Here is an 8,459-nt window from a genome sequence, read left to right as displayed (position 1 = left end):
TGTTAATTTTTAAAATTAAGAAAAGTTGGGTCTGTTTGGTTTAGAAGTTTAATTAATAATACTACTGCAAAATACTGAATACTTAGCATAATATACATATTTTGCAGAATATTTTCACAAATTTACCTAAGTGGCAATTTCTTATTGCTTACAATAATTTCATGTTCAATTAAAAAGTGAAGGCTGATTTAGCCATGAGTTTTTAGTGATACAAATAGGTTTAATAATACATTTTACTGTAAAAATGGATACACTTTTTTTGTAGTTATGAAGCGGCTCACGCATCACTGAGCATTGGGATATATAATTACTACAAAATTAGACAAAACTACTGCTAGAGAGTGGGAGCAATAAGAAAATTAGTAACAAGATTACTACTTGGGAAAAGTTAAAAACATTTTAAAGGGTCGTGCTGATATGCTCGAAACAATCGAAGCAAAAAATTCTGACAAATCTTAACAGAACCCGAACAAAAATTCCAAATTCAAAGAAACGCAGTTTTTATGCTGCAAATCTCAAATGCGTCTATTGCAAAGGTGATCATTTAATTTACAAATGAGTAAGATCACGTCAAGTGGACTCCCCCATTTACCACCTGATCATAAAAACTTAATCCATATGTATTTTTTATAAGTACTTATGATGGAAAATTGATCCCCCAAACGATTTTTTAAAATTTTGATTTTAACAAAAAAAAAATTATAATGAAAATTTGACAAATTTTATTATTTTAATATAATTATTATTAATAAAATTTTATTTTTTTAACTATGTTAGAAAGAATACTATCATTTTTTTTATTTTTACCAATTTTTAAAATTGTTATGGTCTATATTTATTTTTTTTAGGTAATTTAGTAAATTATTAATTTTAAATTTACTAGTCAACACTCCATCTTTAGTTAACAAAAGAAAAACCGCTCCGTTACGGTTTTCATTTGTTTCTCGCGTATCCTAGTAAATAACAAAATAATTTCAGAAGTCATTCCTGTCTTTTCGTGGCATAAGTTTATACGCAAAGCATGAAATAATTATCAAAAGTAAAAGCTGGAGTATTGTTGAGTTGTGTTTTTTTAGTTAATATTTTAGTATTATAATTTTTAATTATAATAATATTTTCTGTGATTTAAAATGGGCTGAGTGAATTATGAAATTATGTGATTAAAAAATTAATTTTAATTATTTTTTAAATATAGTTTTGCCAATTTAATTAATCATAAGAATGATTTTGGTAAAGGAGCATGTGATGGCTTAGCAGGTAGTGTAAAATGACAAGCTTATCGTGCTAGTCTCCAACTTGATAAAAATAATCACATAACAACCCCACTTTCCTTTTTTCAGTGGGCCCAAAGTTCTTTAAAAAAAAACCAGCCACGATTCGAACGCTTAACTACAATAAAAAAATACTCGCCAAATTCATTATTAAAAATCACTGGAAAATTTTTCACTAGGATGCAGGCTAGTTTTAGATGATGAAAAAGTATTTATTTAAAAAAAAAAGTTAAAAAAAATAAATAATTGACGACAAATTTACAATTTAATTATTATTTAAGCTTGTTTGTTCTATTCAGTATGTTATGATTGTTAATATTGTTAAAAAAAATAAAATTTTATTAATAATAATTGTAATAAAATGACATAAATAATAATAAAATTTGTTTTATAATAATATTTTGTATTATTATTTTAAATTGTCACTGATAATATCTTCAATTCATAAATAAGTCATTTTGTTTAAACTAATCATGAGCAGTGAAATTTTCTTCCGAAATCTTAAACTTAAATATTGAAAGCATGTGACCGACAAAAAAAAACATGATTTTTTTTTACCAAGAAATCAGTTAAATTTTCATTTGTTAACTTGAAAGTTAGTTAACAATACGAAAATAAACAAACAATTTTAAGTCCTTGATATATTCTTAAAATATAGATATTTGACAGTGGATGCAGAAAATTTCATAAATTTATCTCTTACGGTTGATTTTTAATCCATTTTTTAATTAAAAGTGCTTAAAATTTTCATTATAAAAAAAATGTTGTTAAAATCAAAATTTTAAAAAATCGTTTATATAGATATATAGATAGATAGATGTATAGACTTGACGTGATCTTACTCAAATGCGAAAATTTCTTCAAAGTTTCGGTCAACGAAAGAAATGATTTTGTGAAAAAGGCTCGTTTATGCTCTAATTGTCTCCAAAGCGGTCATTTTGAGAAGACTTTCAAATTCGGTACTTGCAGACGTTGTAACAGACGGCACAATACACTGTTGAATGTTGCCAACGCGTTTGAAAATTCTGAAAATTCCAATGGGGTCTAGCCAAATCAAAATAACGATTCTTCGAAGTAGGAAAGTCGTTCTACCGAAGCACATAAAGTTCTTTGCTGTTAGAAACAAGTGAAGTATTGCTTTCTACAGCCAGCGTGGAAATTTTTGATCAATTTCAAAGTGTTCACGTCATACACGCTTTACTAGATTGTAGACCGTCTACAGCTAGACAAATCTACACTGTCATTGTCTCAGGTCTAAATAACATGAACTTTGAAAATTCTGGGCAGTGGATGAGATCTCACCGATCAAACAAATGTCCGGGGAAGAGCATGCTTGTGAGGAACATTTCATGCAGATCACGGTACGAGATGAAAGTAACCTATTCGTGGTTTCGTTACCGCTAAAGCAATCAGTTGATTGCTTGGGTGAGTCCGTTGGGCAGGCAGAAAACCGATTTCTATTTCTTAAAAAAAGGCTGGAGCGTGATTCTAAACTAAAACTTCAGGTATGCAGAAACATTAGAATTTGGGCCACATGTCTTTCATGGAAAATCCACATTCTCTTAAAGACATGACTTGTTACATGCCACATCACGGCGTTTTAAAGTCTAATAGCCTAACTACTGCTTTGAGAGAAGTATTTGATGCATCAGCCGTTACTTTAATTGGCATACCACCAAACGACAACCAGTTAGTGGGTCCTACTATAGACGATCGACTTTCTATCAATTTACGCTTCAGATGCCAAAAATATGTCATATCGGCGGACATCGCAAAGATGTTAGGCAAGTTCTAGTCAAATCTGAGGATAGATCTCTGTAAAGAATCTTGTGGGGAGGATCCCCATCAGAGGAGGTACAGTAACCTATGGGCAAGCTTCCGCTTCTTTCCTAGTTATTCGATGTTTATTCGAAAATGAATATCCTCAAATCTCGAAAATTATGACTTCTATGACGACGATTTGATTCACATATTTATAAAATTTAACACGGAATTCTAAAATATGGTTGTTTCGAATTGCGCAAATGGTGTTCCAACATGTTATGACATTTAGATAATTCCACCATTTCCAATTTAGTTTAGTTAGTGCTTCTCGCAAAGTGTTGTTTTGTTTTTTTTGTTTAAACTAACCCAGTTGTTCAGGACAAAATGGTTTTTATTATTATCGCTGTGGCAATAATGCATGCATTATTAGTTTCATTCGATGTTCAAAATCTATTTCCTAGTATTCCACCTATTGATGTAATAAACATAATAGACAGCATGCTCACCCAAAAACAAATGAACACAATCGTTAAACAAGAGTTGTTGGATAGTATAATAGTTTGTTTAGGCCATAATTACTTTGAATTTAATGGTCAGTTTTATATTTCTAAAGAAGGACTAATTATGGGAAACCCACTTAATCCTCTACTTGCCGAAATTTTTATGGACAATCTGGAAAATATTATACTTGAACATCCGTTATTTAAAAGTTTTCTTTGGTCGTACAGATATGTGGATGATGTTTTTGCGTATTTCGTAGGGAGTGAGTGACAATTTAAATTAAAATTAAAATTAATTTATGGGTTGTTCGGAAAGTCATTTCGTTTTTTTTGGGGAACATGAAAGACAGTTTTCGTATAATGAATAAATATTTTATTTTTTTGCTTTTGCCATCTTTCTGGCAGTAACATAATTCCCCTCTCATAAAAGTTTCGGTCCTTGCTGGCAAAAAACTGGTTCAGGTGGTTTTTGACATCTTCATTTGAGGTAAAGGTTTTGCCATTCAAAAAATTTTGCAGGGACCGGAACAAATAGTAATCGGAAGGCGCCAGATCTGGAGAATATGGTGGATGTTGCAGTTCGTCCCATTCAAGCTGTAAAAGTTTTTGGCGAGTGACCAAACTTGTGTGAGGTCTCGCATTATCCTGGTGGAACACTACACCCTTCCTGTTGATTAATTCGGGCCTCTTCTCTTTAAGTGAATCATTCAATTTGTGCAGTTGATGACAATAGACTTCTGAATTAATCGTTGTATTGTCCGGCAAAAGCTCAAAAAAAACGATTTCTTTGACATCCCACCAAACGGAGAGCATCACCTTTTTTTGGTGAATGTTGGCTTTTGACACGCTTTGAGCCGGTTCATCTTTTCTGCTCCATGACCTCTTGCGTTTAACATTGTTGTATACAACCCATTTTTCGTCCCCAGTAATAATCCGCTTCAAAAATGGATCATTTTCTTGATGTTTGAGGAGCGAATCACACACGTCAACGCGACGACACAAATTTCGCTCCGTAAGGACATGGGGCACCCACACATCGAGCTTCGAGGTTAAGCCCATGCCTTTCAAATGGCCATAAACAGTCGAATTCGACAAATTTAATCTCTCACCGATCTCTCGTGTGGTTATTCGCCGATTTGCATCAACTAATGCCTTTATCGCATCTTTGTCAGCTTCGACCGGCCTTCCAGACCGTGGTGCATCTTCGACATCAAAATTGCCGGATCGAAATTTTGCAAACCAGTTCTGGCACTGGCATACTGTTAACACATCCGTCAATTTTTTTCTCGCTTGGACAGCATTTTTACCTTTTCTGAAGTAAAAAAGTAAAATATGACGAAAATGCTGCTTATTGCTCTCCATATTTAAAAGGGCCCCAACCAAAAACTACTGCGTAGAATTAATAGAACTTTTTCACACACAAGCCTTGCAATATCAGCTCTCAAGACATATAATGGTTATGCGGCTTAAGTGTGAAGTTGGTTTCGAAAAAACGTAATTAAGTCCTCTGACAGGAAAAAACGAAATGACTTTCCGAACAACCTTATAATTTAAATTATATCAACTCTTTACACAATCGCATAAAATTTACTACTGAAATCGAACAAAATAACTTTATAAATGTCTTGGATTTAACGATAACTAAAGCACAAAACAAATTAGATTTTTCAATATACCATAAACCTTCACACACAGACACTATAATACATGAGAGTTCAAACCTTCTATATACACACAAAATGGCTGCCTTTTATTCTTAAATTCATATTCTGCAATAAACTTTGAAAAAGAATTAAATATTATAAAACAAATAGCATTCAACAATGGATATGACCCGTCACTGATAGATAAAATCTTAACTAAGAAACGATTTCAAAAAACTTTGAGTTCTATAAATCCCCGCTCTATTACTGAATCTCAAGGTTTTAAAACATTAACCTAGTGATAAAGTTTCAGATCATCTCTCGAAATGTGGCCTCAAAATTGCTTTTAAAACTAATAACACCCTAGGAAATTTTTTTAAAAACAATAAATCTAAATCTAATAAATCCCAGAATTCTGGAGTCTATAGATTAAATTGCGGATTATGTTCTAAGATTTATATTGCATAAACAGGTAGATCTTTCAAGAAACGTATCAACGAACATCGACGATCATTTAAAAGTAATGGTTCAGATTCTAATTACGCTATGCATTTAAATTTAGAAAAACACGATTTTGACGACAATTTCAATATTTTACACACTGTTTCAAAAAGTAGAAAATTAAATTTACTAGAAGCTATGGAGATTAATAAAATGAGAGGTTCGAATGTATTACTTAATGACCAACTGGATTTGAATGGGTGCGCCTTGTTAAATCTCAATTTAATACCTCAAATTAAGTAATTACTACCTGTTTTGTATTTATAAACATCGGTACCGTTTGATATTCGCATTTGATAAAGGCACGGTGTTGCCGAAACAGCTGTCATTTAAATATATTTATGTGAAAATCTGAACAACGTTTGTTCTTATTTAACTATTCCAATAATGCAGAGCTTATACATATTGTAAAGCTAGCACCGCCACAACCCTTCAGCACTGTACCAAAGTCCAAATAAAATCTCGAGTTTAAAACGTAACAAAGGATTTTTGTGCAAAAGTTTACAGTCCACTAACAGTATAACAATTTTTTTTTACTTAAATACGTGAAAACATTTTTTTGTTGTAAAAATGTGATATGACAGCCTGATGATGCGAATATTGTTGAAAATACATAGTGGAACGTTTAGGCGGGATCAGTTTTTTGTAAAACTAGCTGTACTATACGAATAAAGCCTTTTAAATCTGTGTAATTTTCGAAATTTTAAAAAAATTGCCAATAAAATGGGGTCGTCTGAGTAGTGGTATTATTACTAATCGCGGCAGAATACTCTAGTTGTAATCGCACTTAGACAAGAAAGAGTAATCCATACTACAATGCTTAGTCGACCGAAATTAACGTATCTTACGCTTTTTAAATCGAGGTTGAAAACGAAATATTTCCCGCACCGTCTCCATTGTGGAATCCGTTAACCTCCCACTTCGTGTGTAAAAGTATAAATATGTCATTCCTCTGTTGCGATGCGAACGGCAAGATTTGTTTTATTCATCAGAACAGCTAGTGTTCGTGTAGCGATAGGAGTGTATTAAGCTCTAGTTCACGTTTCGCCCGGGAATAAAATATAACCCACTTCGAGGCTATATGGGGCTTGTAAATTGTTGAATTATATTTTACAGGTAAATTTATTTTTAAAAATACGAGCCGCCCGGGCGGGTAAAATAAAACTCATTTGGAAACGAGAGGTTTCGCTAAATGGCAATTCCAATAACGCGCCACGTTACGGACTCGGTTTTTTTTTTGTATTGTTTTCGAGAGTTTAATCCTTTTTAAGCACGTGCGAGAATTTTTGGTTCGACCGCGGGGCGCTGTAGCTTTTCCAACAGAAAAACGTGAGGTGAAAAAAGGTGAAAAACGAAAAAGTGTCATTAGAGATAGAGAACTGACGTTTACCTCTTCCTATCAACGAATTTCAAGAGAAAAAAGTTTGTTCTCGTCCATGTAGTTTTTGTATTTACGGTAATTTGAGGTCTTGGAGAACGTCTACTATATTCATTCCATGGGAAATGGAAAAACCGTCTAAATGTTCATTAACTATTTGAGAGATGAAGCAAGGCGCATTAAACAAACTATTTCAATTTGTCTGACGTGAATTCTAGGTTTCACTGAGTTTGTACAAAAAAAACCTGTAAACCTGAAAATGTGGGCGACGCTGAAAGAAAAATAGAAAAAAGTTTTTTTTTCACAGTTTTTTTGAGTTTTTAAAGGTTTCCACAAACTTAAAATAGTATAGACGATAGCAGTTTGTAGAATACCAAGATGACCGTTCATCACTTGAACCAATAGTAAGCGGGGTGCCTGGGCCCGCTACTATTTACAATATACATAAATGACCTTTATCATTTCTTGGCGCCCAATCACTGCGTGATGTTTGCCGACAATACATCCTTCACTACATCTGCTAAGGATGTCGAGGAGTTGTCCGTTAAGGTTGGCATGTTGGAGGACAGGGCTAATGTTTGGTTAAATTAAATTTAGACAAGACCCAGAGTATTGTGTTTTCCTCCAATTGCTTGCTAAATAGTGGACAGTCCGTCAAGTTGCTTGATAGTCTAAATTGGAAACAACATATATCAGGTCTGAAAAATAGATTGTCCACCAACAAATTCGTTCTTCGACGACTGAGGGGCCTGATAGGAGCAAGAACTGTGCTTATGGTCTATTTTTCTTTGTTGCATTCGCACTTATGCTATGGCATGGTGCTGTGGGGTGATTCCTCAGCTACTGTGGAGAATTCCTACAACGGCATTGTTTTTACTCCCTGCGAGCATACATTGACACTGTCACTGGTATCGATGCGCTATAAAACTATATAGTACTGTATAATTTTGTTTGTATTACTGATCTAGCGTGCGGGAAGCGTCACTTTACGACGTCAGTTTCGTTTCCCATGGATCCGAGCCACTACGGCATTTCCGGGATTTTATCGAACGGGTTTGCGGGCAATCGGATGTTTTTGGAGATTTTACCCCACGATTTGAATTTTGACGTTTGTCAATTCTGATGGTCATGTCAGTAAATGTATTGGTGTTGTTTTGTAGAAATGTACCCAAAAACTAATACACAGAAAAATGTTATGCAATATATCAGACAATTTAAATACTACGTGCTATAAGCTACGACTAAAATCTACTGGACAAGTCCTTAAATAAAGTTAAAATTTATAATTTCAGTTCCCCATGAACTTTAGTGGTTTTTACGGTTTTTATATTAATATTTTGCCAAGACCAATTGTACCATTTTCAAATATCCATGTCTCATCAGTACAAACAAAACAAAATTG

This window comes from Cylas formicarius, unplaced genomic scaffold (assembly GCF_029955315.1).
Source record: "Cylas formicarius isolate icCylForm1 unplaced genomic scaffold, icCylForm1.1 PGA_scaffold_9__14_contigs__length_23061073, whole genome shotgun sequence".
Lineage (NCBI taxonomy): Eukaryota > Metazoa > Arthropoda > Insecta > Coleoptera > Brentidae > Cylas > Cylas formicarius.
This window is presented reverse-complemented; position numbering follows the sequence as displayed.